Here is a 12,845-nt window from a genome sequence, read left to right as displayed (position 1 = left end):
GGGTCTATGCCCATCTTGCGCACTGTGTCCTGATAAAGCAGGTTCACGCTGCTGCTGCCGTCCATCAGGACTCTGGTGAGGTGAAACCCATCGACGATTGGGTCTAAAACCAATGCGGCGAATCCGCCGTGGCGGATGCTGGTGGGGTGGTCCCTTCGATCAAAAGTGATGGGCAGGAGGACCATGGGTTGAACTTCGGGGCGACTGGCTCCATCACGTATACGTCCCTGAGTGCACGCTTCCGCTCCCTCTTGGGTATGTGGGTTGCATATATCATATTCACCGTCCGCACTTGTGGGGGGAAACCCTTCTGTCCTCTATTGTTCGGCGGTCGAGTCTCTTCTTCGTCATCGCTATGCAGCCCATTGCCATTGTTTTCGTTAGCTTGCCTGCCTGCTTGAATACCCAACAGTCCCTGTTGGTGTGGTTGGCTGGCTTTTTGGGGGTGCCGTGTATCTGGCATGAGCGATCGAGTATTCGGTCCAAATTGGACTGACCCGTAGTAGTTCTTTTGAATGGCTTTTTCCACTAACCGGGTTTGGAGCCTCTGAATCCGGCATTGACTATCGTATCCTCATTATTGTCGCCGTTAATGCGGCGTTTGTTCTTGTTGCGACATGACCTGCCATTGCGGTCCTTTGTATCCAGACTGCCAGAATTTTTGCTGAGGTTGTTGCTGCGGGCTAGCCAGCTGTCCTCTCCCGCGCAGAAGCGAGTCATTAGTGATGTGAGGGCTACCATGGATTTCGGCTTTTCCTGTCCCAGGTGCCGGGCAAGCCACTCATCGCGGATGTTATGTTTGAAGGCCACGAGGGCCTCCGCATCCGGACAGTTAACGATTTGATTTTTCTTAGTTAAGAACCGTGTCCAGAATTGTCTGGCCGATTCATCTGGCTGCTGAATTATATGGCTTAGGTCGTCAGCGTGTGGTGGTCGCACATACGCGCCTTGGAAGTTATTAAGGAATGCGGCTTCCAGGTCCTCCCAACACCCAATTGATTCTGCTGGCAAGCTGTTAAGCCAATGCCGAGCTGGCCCTTTAAGCTTGAGTGGGAGGTATTTGATGGCGTGAAGATCATCACCGCGGGCCATATGGATATGAAGAAGATAGTCTTCAATCCAAACCGCGGGGTCTGTTGTGCCATCATAGGATTCAATATTCACGGGTTTAAACCCTTCGGGGATTTGATGATCCATTACTTCATTTGTGAAGCATAGTGGGTGTGCGGCGCCTCTGTATTGGGCTATATCACGACGAATCTCAAAGGAGCTGTGTCTACTGTGTTCGGCCCGGCCGGACTTGTTGTATCCGGTGCGACGGTTGTCGTCACGTATCATGGGGCGCCCACGCGATCCGTAGATCGATTTTGATTGTCTTGCCTTATCCTCCAATATATCTCGCAAGTCCGGAGCGTTCCCCTGTGGCCTTTTGCTTTTCGAGCGATGCCGGGGTACGGTTCTAGTGGAGGGCCTAGAGGCCTCTCTGTCGCGGCCACGAGGTGGCCGGTCAGCCGTATTGTGCTCTGGTGATGCAGGTTTATATGCCTCCTCCTCTATTCGGGGGAGCAACTTGCATTTGGGGTAGTTTTTGGAGGGGCGTTCGAGCTCATGCTCTTCGGCCGCAAGGACTTCAGTCCATCTGTCGGCTAGCAGATCTTGATCAGCTCTAAGCTGTTGCTGCTTTTTCTTGAGGCTGTTTGCCGTGGCCATAAGCCTGCGTTTAAAATGCTCTTGTTCGACGGGATCCTCAGACACGACAAATTCATCGTCGTCGAGGCTTGCCTCGTCTCCGAAGGGAGGCATGTAATTATCATCCTCTACCTCTTCGTCTGCCGCTCTCTCATGAGGGCTGGCATCTCCATCCTCCTGCGCTGAATCTTGCTGGAGGGGGTTGTCTTCGGCACTGTCTGGAGTATTATTACCTCCGGTGCCGGAATCGCCATTCTTGCTGTGGCGGGATTTAGAGCGGCGCCGCTGATGCTGGCGCTTGGGCTGTTTCTTGGAGGGGTCTTCCTCCGCTGTTCCTTCGCCATTCCCATCCTTTGGGATATCCACCATGTAAATGTCGTATGACGAGGTGGCTTTCCAGTGCCCAGTAGGTGCTGGTTCTTGGTCGTCTCCGGCATCGTCGTCCATACCGTCGATGTCTTTGGAGTCGAAGTCTAGCATGTCAGTTAGATCGTCGACAGCGACTACTAAGTGGGTGGTGGGTGGGTCTTGAATTTCTTCGTCGTCCGCATCCCAACCGTCCTGACCACAGTCCGGCCAGGGCTCTCCTGATAACGAGAGATACTTTAGCGAACTCAGGATGTCGCCGAAAGGTGAGTGCCGAAAGATGTCCGCAGCGGTGAACTCCATAATCAGCGCCCAATCGGATTCGATTGGAGGGGGCGCGGGAGGTTCGGAGTCCGACACCTTGGAGTCACGAGCTTCAGAAGGGACAAAGTCAGTATTCGGCTCTATCGCCATAGACGTTGCAGCCCCCGAGGCGGTGTCTAACCACCCATCCTCGATCTGCACAGCCGGCTCCGAATCGAGGGTCGAAGAGGACTCGTGTGCGGCCTCCACGGCACTGTCCGGCAGCAGATCTAAATCATGCCCATCGTGACAGTGCGGCGCGCTCGGCTGTGGCTCAAATCCATTGAAGATCAAGTCTCCGCGGATGTCAATCGTGAAGTTAAGACTTCCAAATCTGACCTGATGGCCAGGGGCGTAGCTTTCGATCTGCTCCAGATGGACAAACGAATTGGCCCGCAGTGCAAAGCCACCGAATACGAAGATCTGTCCGGGGAGAAAAGTCTCACCCTGGAACGCGTCGTTGTTGATGATCGAAGGAGCCATCGAGCCTATCAGTGACGACACAGAGGAACTCTCAATGAAAGCACCAATGTCGGTGTCAAAACCGGCGGATCTCGGGTAGGGGGTCCCGAACTGTGCGTCTAGGCGGATGGTAACAGGAGACAAGGGACACGATGTTTTACCCAGGTTCGGGCCCTCTTGATGGAGGTAAAACCCTACGTCCTGCTTGATTGATATTGATGATGTGGGTATTACAAGAGTAGATCTACCACGAGATCAAGGAGGCTAAACCCTAGAAGCTACCATATGGTATGATTGTTGTTATTGTTGTTGTTGTGTCCTATGGACTAAAACCATCCAATTTATATAGACACCGGAGAGGGCTAGGGTTACACAGAGTCGGTTACAATGGTAGGAGATCTACATATCCGTATCGCCAAGCTTGCCTTCCACGCCAAGGAAAGTCCCATCCGGACACGGGACGAAGTCTTCAATATTGTATCTTCATAGTCTTGGAGTCCGGCCGATGATGATAGTTCGGCTGTCCGGACACCCCCTAGTCCAGGACTCCCTCAAGGACCCTTTTCATCGAATCCGCTCCAACTAAAGTGGGAGAGACAGACACCCGCTAGCCACCTTATGCAACTAGTGCATGTCAGTCGGTGGAACCTGTCTCACGTAAGCGTACGTGTAAGGTCGGTCCGGGCCGCTTCATCCCACAATACCGCTGAAACAAAATAAGACCAGTAGCGGCAAGCAAGTTGACAAGATCTACGCCCACAACAGATTTGTGTTCTACTCGTGCAATAGAGAACTATGCATAGACTTAGCTCATGATGCCACTAATGGGGAACGTTGCAGAAAATAAAATTTTTCCTACGGTTTCACCAAGATCCATCTATGAGTTCATCTAAGCAACAAGTGATAGGAGTGCATCTACATACCTTTGTTGATCGCGAGCGGAAGCGTTCAAGAGAACGGGGTTGAGGGAGTCGTACTCGTCGTGATCCAAATCACCGATGACCAAGTGCCGAACGGCAGCACCTCCGCGTTCAACACACGTACGGAGCGGATGGCGTCTCCTCCTTCTTGATCCAACAAGGGGGAAGGAGAGGTTGATGAAGATCCAGCAGCACGACGGCGTGGTGGTGGATCCAGCAGAGTTCCGGCAGGGCTTCGCCAAGCAACTATGTGAGGAGGAGGTGTAGCAAGGGGAGAGGGAGGCACCAAAACTTTAGGTGCGGCTGCCCTCCCTCCCCCCTCCTTTATATAGGCCCCCAGGGGGGCGCCGACCCTAGAGATGGGATCTCTAGGGGGGGGGGGGGCGGCGGCCAAGGGGGGTGGAGTGCCCCCCAAGGCAAGTGGAGGCGCCCCCTCCCCTAGGGTTCCCAACCCTCGGCGCAGAGGGGGCCCCAGGGGGGGGGCGCACCAGCCCACCAGGGGCTGGTTCCCCTCCCACTTCAGCCCATGGGGCCCTCCGGGATAGGTGGCCCCACCCGGTGGACCCCCGGGACCCTTCCAGTGGTCCCGGTATAATACCGGTGACCCCCGAAACTTTCTCGGTGGCCGAAACTGCACTTCCTATATATAATTCTTTACCTCCAGACCATTTCGGAACTCCTCGTGACGTCCGGGATCTCATCCAGGACTCCGAACAACTTTCAGTTTGCTGCATACTCATATTCATACAACCCTAGCGTCACCGAACCTTAAGTGTGTAGACCCTACGGGTTCGGGAGACACGTAGACATGACCGAGACGGCTCTCCGGTCAATAACCAACAGCGGGATCTGGATACCCATGTTGGCTCCCACATGCTCCTCGATGATCTCATCGGAAGAACGACGATGTCAAGGATTCAATCAACCCCGTATACAATTCCCTTTGTCAAACGGTACGTTACTTGCCCGAGACTCGATCGTCGGTATCCTAATACCTCGTTCAGTCTCATTACCGGCAAGTCACTTTACTCGTACCGTAATGCATGATCCCATGACCAGACACTTGGTCACTTTGAGCTCATTATGATGATGCATTACCGAGTGGGCCCAGAGATACCTCTCCGCCATACGGAGTGACAAATCCCAGTCTCGATCCGTGTCAACCCAACAGACACTTTCGGAGATACCTGTAGTGCACCCTTATAGTCACCCAGTTACGTTGTGACGTTTCGTACACCCAAAGCACTCCTACGGTATCCGGGAGTTACATGATCTCATGGTCTAAGGAAAAGATACTTGACATTGGAAAAGCTCTAGCAAAACGAACTATACGATCTTATGCTATGCTTAGGATTGGGTCTTTGTCCATCACATCATTCTCCTAATGATGTGATCCCGTTATCAACGACATCTAATGTCCATAGTCAGGAAACCATGACTATATGTTGACCAACGAGCTAGTCAACTAGAGGCTTACTAGGGACATATTATGGTCTATGTATTCACACGTGTATTATGATTTCCGGATAATACAATTATAGCATGAATAAAGACAATTATCATGAACAAGGAAATATAATAATAATCTTTTTATTATTGCCTCTAGGGCATATTTCCAACAGTCTCCCACTTGCACTAGAGTCAATAATCTAGTTACATTGTGATGAATCGAACACCCATAGAGTTCTGGTGTTGATCATGTTTTGCTCGTGAAAGAGGTTTAGTCAACGGATCTGCGACATTCAGATCCGTATGTACTTTGCAAATATCTATGTCTCCATCTTGAACATTTTCACGGATGGAGTTGAAACGACGCTTGATGTGCCTAGTCTTCTTGTGAAACCTGGGCTCCTTGGCAAGGGCAATCGCTCCAGTGTTGTCACAGAAGAGTTTGATCGGCCCCGACGCATTGGGTATGACTCCTAGGTCGGTGATGAACTCCTTCACCCAAATTGCTTCATGCGCTGCCTCCAAGGCTGCCATGTACTCCGCTTCACATGTAGATCCCGCCACGACGCTCTGCTTGCAGCTGCACCAGCTTACTGCTCCTCCATTCAACATATACACGTATCCGGTTTGTGACTTAGAGTCAACCAGATCTGTGTCGAAGCTAGCGTCGATGTAACCCTTTACTGCGAGCTCTTCGTCACCTCCATAAACAAGAAACATGTCCTTTGTCCTTTTCAGGTACTTTAGGATATTCTTGACCGCTGTCCAGTGTTCCTTGCCAGGATTACTTTGGTACCTTCCTACCAAACTGACGGCAAGGTTTACATCAGGTCTGGTACACAGCATGGCATACATAATAGATCCTATGGCTAAAGCATAGGGGATGACACTCATCTCTTCTTTATCTTTTGCCGTGGTCGGGAATTGAGCCGAGCTCAATCTCACACCTTGCAATACAGGCAAGAACCCTTTCTTGGACTGATCCATTTTGAACTTCTTCAAAATCTTATCAAGGTATGTGCTTTGTGAAAGATCTGTGAGGCGTCTTGATCTATCCCTATAGATCTTGATGCCTAATATGTAAACAGCTTCTCCAAGGTCCTTCCTTGAAAAACACTTATTCAAGTTGGCCTTAATGTTGTCCAAAAGTTCTATATCATTTCCCATCAAAAGTATGTCATCTACATATAATATGAGAAATGCTACACAACTCCCACTCACTTTCTTGTAAACGCAGGCTTCTCCATAAGTCTGCATAAACCCAAACGCTTTGATCATCTCATCAAAGTGAATGTTCCAACTCCGAGATGCTTGCACCAACCCATAAATGGATCGCTGGAGCTTGCACACCTTGTTAGCATTCTTAGGATCGACAAAACCTTCCGGCTGCATCATATACAGTTCTTCCTTAAGATGTCCGTTAAGGAATGCCGTTTTGACGTCCATCTGCCATATCTCATAATCATAGTATGCGGCAATTGCTAACATGATTCAGACGGACTTCAGCTTAGCTACGGGAAGAAAGTCTCATCGTAGTCAACCCCTTGAACTTGCCGATAACCCTTAGCGACAAGTCGATCTTTATAGATGGTAATATTACCATCCGCGTCCGTCTTCTTCTTAAAGATCCATTTGTTTTCTATCGCTCGCCGATCATCGGGCAAGTCTGTCAAAGTCCATAGTTTGTTTTCATACATGGATTCTATCTCGGATTGCATGGCTTCAAGCCATTTGTTGGAATCTGGGCCCGCCATTGCTTCTTCATAGTTCGAAGGTTCATCGTCGTCTAACAACATTATTTCCAAGACAGGATTGCCGTACCATTCTGGTGCGGAATGTGTCGTTGTGGACCTTAGAAGTTCAGTAGCAACTTGATCCGAAGTACCTTGATCATCATCATTAATTTCCTCTCCAGTCGGCGTAGGCACCACAGGAACATTTTCCTGAGCTGCACCACTTTCCGGTTCAAGAGGTAGTACTTCATCGAGTTCTACTTTCCTCCCACTTACTTCTTTCGAGAGAAACTCTTTTTTTCCAGAAAGGATCCGTTCTTGGCAACAAAGATCTTGCCCTTGGATCTTAAGTAGAAGGTATACCCAATGGTTTCCTTAGGGTATCCTATGAAGACGCATTTTTCCGACTTGGGTTTGAGCTTTTCAGGTTGAAGTTTCTTGACATAAGCATCGCATCCCCAAACTTTTAGAAACGACAGCTTAGGTTTCTTCCCAAACCATAATTCATACGGTGTCGTCTCAAGGATTTAGACGGAGCCCTATTTAAAGTGAATGTAGCTGTCTCTAGAGCGTATCCCCAAAATGATAGCGGTAAATCGGTAAGAGACATCATAGATCGCACCATATCCAATAGAGTGCGATTACGACGTTCGAACACACCGTTACGCTGAGGTGTTCCAGGCGGCGTGAGTTGTGAAACGATTCCACATTTCCTTAAGTGTGTACCAAATTCGTGACTTAAATATTCTCCTCCACGATCTGATCGTAGGAACTTTATCTTTCGGTCACGTTGATTCTCTACCTCATTCTGAAATTCCTTGAACTTTTCAAAGGTCTCAGACTTGTGTTTCATCAAGTAGACATACCCATATCTGCTCAAGTCATCAGTGAGAGTGAGAACATAACGATATCCTCCGCGAGCCTCAACGCTCATTGGACCGCACACATCAGTATGTATGATTTCCAATAAGTTGGTTGCTCGCTCCATTGTTCCGGAGAATGCAGTCTTGGTCATTTTGCCCATGAGGCATGGTTCGCATGTGTCAAATGATTCATAATCGAGAGACTCTAAAAGTCCATCAGCACGGAGCTTCTTCATACGCTTGACACCAATGTGACCAAGGCGGCAGTGCCACAAGTATGTGGGACTATCGTTATCAACTTTACATCTTTTGGTATTCACACTATGAATATGTGTAACATTACGTTCGAGATTCATTAAGAATAAACCATTGACCATCGGGGCATGACCATAAAACATATCTCTCATATAAATAGAACAACCATTATTCTCGGATTTAAATGAGTAGCCATATCATATCAAACGAGATCCAGATACAATGTTCATGCTCAAACTTGGCACTAAATAACAATTATTGAGGTTTAAAACTAATCCCATAGGTAAATGTAGAGGTAGCGTGCCGACGGCGATCACATCGACCTTGGAACCATTCCCGACGCGCATCGTCACCTCGTCCTTCACCAGTCTCCGCTTATTCTGCAACTCCTGCTGTGAGTTACAAATATGAGCAACGGCACCGGTATCAAATACCCAGGAGTTACTACGAGTACTGGTAAGGTACACATCAATTACATGTATATCAAATATACCTTTAATGTTGCTGGCCTTCTTGTCCGCTAAGTATTTGGGGCAGTTCCGCTTCCAGTGACCCTTCCCTTTGCAATAAAAGCACTCAGTCTCAGGCTTGTGTCCATTCTTTGACTTCTTCCCGGCAACTGGCTTACCGGGCGCGGCAACATCCTTGCCGTCCTTCTTGATGTTCTTCTTGCCCTTGCCCTTCTTGAACTTGGTGGTTTTATTGACCATCAACACTTGATGTTCTTTCCTGATTTCTACCTCTGCCGACTTCAGCATTGAAAATACTTCAGGAATAGTTTTCACCATCCCCTGCATATTGTAGTTCATCACAAAGCTCTTGTAGCGCGGTGGGAGCGACTGAAGGATTCTGTCAATGACCGCCTCGTCTGGGAGGTTAATGTCCAGCTGGGACAGGCGGTTGTGCAACCCAGACATTTTGAGTATGTGCTCACTGACATAACTATTTTCCTCCATCTTACAACTGTAGAACTTGTCGGAGACTTCATATCTCTCGACCCGGGCATGAGCTTGGAAAACCATTTTCAGCTCCTCGAACATCTCATATGCTCCGTGTTGCTCAAAATGCTTTTGGAGCCCCGGTTCTAAGCTGTAAAGCATGCCGCACTGAACGAGGGAGTAATCATCAGCACGTGACTGCCAAGCGTTCATAACGTCTTGGTTTTCTGGGATGGGTGCTTCACCTAGCGGTCCTTCTAGGACATATGCTTTCTTGGCAGCTATGAGGATGATCCTCAGGTTCCGGACCCAGTCCGTATAGTTGCTGCCATCATCTTTCAGCTTGGTTTTCTCTAGGAACACGTTGAAGTTCATGTTGACATGAGCGTTGGCCATTTGATCTACAAGACATATTTGCAAAGGTTTTAGACTAAGTTCATGATAATTAAGTTCATATAATCAAATTATTTAATGAACTCCCACTCAGATTAGACATCCCTCTAGTTATCTAAGTGTTACACGATCCGAGTCGACTAGGCCGTGTCCGATCATCACGTGAGACGGACTAGTCATTATCGGTGAACATCTCCATGTTGATCGTATCTTCCATACGACTCATGTTCGACCTTTCGGTCTCTGTGTTCCGAGGCCATGTCTGTACATGCTAGGCTCGTCAAGTTAACCCTAAGTGTTTTTGCATGTGTAAATCTGTCTTACACCCGTTGTATGTGAACGTAAAAATCTATCACACCCGATCATCACGTGGTGCTTCGAAACGACGAACTTTAGCAACGACGAACTCCAATCCAGCAGAGCTTTGCGGGAGAGTTCCGTCAGCACAACGGCGTGATGACGGTGTTGATGATGCTACCAACGCAGGGCTTCGCCTAAGCACCGCTACGATATTTCCTAGGTGGAATATGGTGGAGGGGGGCACCGCACACGGTTAAGAGATCAATGATCGATTGTTGTGTCTAGAGGTGTCCCCCTGCCCCCGTATATAAAGGAGGGAAGGAGAGGCCGGCCCTAGAGGAGGGCGCGCCAAGTGCGGGGAGTCCTACTAGGACACCCAAGTCCTAGTAGGATTCCCCTTTCCTTCCCGGAGTAGGAGAGAAGGAAAGAGGGGGAGACGGAGAAGGAAAAGAGGGCTGCACCCCTATCCAATTCGGACCAGAGGGGGGGCGCGCGCCTCCTTCCTTTTGGCCTCTCTCCTCTATTCCCGTATGGCCCAATAAGGCCCATATACTCCCCGGCGAATTCCCGTAACTCTCCGGTACTCCGAAAAATACCCGAATCACTCGGAACCTTTCCGAAGTCTGAATATAGTTGTCCAATATGTCGATCTTTACATCTCGACCATTTCGAGACTCCTTGTCATGTCCCCGATCTTATCCGGGACTCCAAACTACCTTTGGTACATCAAAACAAATAACTCATAATATAAATCGTCACCGAACGTTAAGCGTGCGGACCCTACGGGTTCGAGAACTATGTAGACATGACTGAGGCACGTCTCCAGTCAATAACCAATAGCGGAACCTGGATGCTCATATTGGCTCCTACATATTCTACGAAGATCTTTATCGATCAAACCGCATAACAACATACGTTGTTCCTTTTGTCATCGGTATGTTACTTGCCCGAGATTTGATCGTCGGTATCTCAATACCTAGTTCAACCTCATTACCGACAAGTCTCTTTACTCGTTATGTAATGCATCATCCTGCAACTAACTCATTAGTCACATTGCTTGCAAGGCTTATAGTGATGTGCATTACCGAGAGGGCCCAGAGATACCTCTCTGACAATCGGAGTGACAAATCCTAATCTCGAAATACGCCAACTCAACATGTACCTTCGGAGACACCTGTAGAGCTCCTTTATAATCACCCAGTTATGTTGTGATGTTTGGTAGCACACAAAGTATTCCTCTGGTAAACGGGAGTTGCATAATCTCATAGTCATAGGAACATGTATAAGTCATGAAGAAAGCAATAACAACATACTAAATGATCAAGTGCTAAGCTAACGGAATGGGTCAAGTCAATCGCATCATTCTCCTAATGATGTGATCCCGTTAATCAAATGACAACTCATGTCTATGGCTAGGAAACTTAACCATCTTTGATTCAACGAGCTAGTCAAGTAGAGGCATACTAGTGACATTATGTTTGTCTATGTATTCACACATGTACTAATTTCCGGTTAATACAATTCTAGCATGAATAATTAACATTTATCATGAAATAAGGAAATAAATAATAACTTTATTATTACCTATTGCAGGAGCAGATGCAGACATTATGAACGTCTGGCAAGTTCGATATGATGACTACTTAATAGTTTAGTGCGCCATGCTTTACAGCTTAGAACCGGAACTTCAAAAATGTTTTGAACGCCATAGAGCATATGAGATGTTCCAAGAGCTAAAATTGGTATTTCAGACTCATGCCCGTGTCAAGAGGTATGAGACCTCTAACAAGTACTTTGCCTACAAGATGGAGAAGAATAGCTGAACCAGTGAGCATGTGCTCAGAATGTCTGGGTACTACAATCGCTTGAATCAGGTGGGAGTTAATCTTCCAGATAAGATAGTGATTAACGAAGTTCTCTAGTCACTATCACTAAGCTACTAGAACTTTGTGATGAGCTATAATATGCAACGGATAACGAAAATGATTCCTGAGATCTTCGCGATGCTGAAATTGGCGAACATAGAAATCAAGAAAGAGCATCAAGTGTTGATCGTTAACACGACCACTAGTTTTAAGAAAAGGGCAAGGGAAAGAAATGGAACTTCAAAAAGAATGGCAAGCAAGTTGCCTCTCCCATGAAGAAGCCCAAAGCTGGACCCAAGCCTGAAACTGAGTGCCTCTACTGCAAAGGAAATGGTCACTGGAAGCGGAACTACCGCAAATACTTAGTGGATAAGAAGGAAGGCGAAGTGAACAAGTATGTTTGATATACATGTTATTGATGTGTACCTTACTAGTATTAATAGTTTCCCCTGGGTATTTGATACCGGTTCAGTTGCTAAGATTAGTTCCTCGAAACAGGAGTTGCAGAATAAATAGAGACTAGTTAAAAGCGATGTGATGATGTGTGTTGGAAATGATTCCAAGGTTGATATGACCACCATCGCATACTCCCTCTACCTTCGGGATTAGTGTTTAACCTAAATAAATGTTATTTGGTGTTTGCGTTGAGCATGAATATGATTAGATCATGTTTATTGTAGTACGATTATTCATTTAAGTCAGAGAATAATTGTTGTTCTATTTACATGACTAAAACCTTCTATGGTCATACACCCAATGTGAATGGTTTATTGAATCTTGATCGTAGTGATACACATATTCATAATATTGATGCCAAAAGATGGAAAGTTGATAATGATAGTTGACGGTGCCCTGGACTAGGGGGTACTCAACGCGTCATCTTCTGATCAGTTGGATTGGGCCGAGGACTCCCATGGCCGTATACTCATGGGCCAGTCCGGACAGCTGCCGCATACAAGGAAGAATCCACAAGACTTGGCGATCAAGACAAGGACTCCTGTTATCCTAGGCCTCTGGTGCATTATATAAACCGGGGCCAGGCTAGTCGATAGACATATACAACAATCATACCATAGGCTAGCTTCTAGGGTTTAGCCTCTCTGATCTCGTGGTAGATCAACTCTTGTACTACCCCTATCATCAATATTAATCAAGCAGGAGTAGGGTTTTACCTCCATCGAGAGGGCCCGAACCTGGGTAAACATTGTGTCCCTTGCCTCTTGTTACCATTGATCCTAAGACACACTTCTTGGGACCCCCTACCCGAGATCCGCCGGTTTTGACACCGACATTGGTGCTTTTATTGAGA

The sequence above is a fragment of the Triticum aestivum genome, chromosome 6B, assembly GCF_018294505.1.
Source record: "Triticum aestivum cultivar Chinese Spring chromosome 6B, IWGSC CS RefSeq v2.1, whole genome shotgun sequence".
NCBI lineage: Eukaryota > Viridiplantae > Streptophyta > Magnoliopsida > Poales > Poaceae > Triticum > Triticum aestivum.
This window is presented reverse-complemented; position numbering follows the sequence as displayed.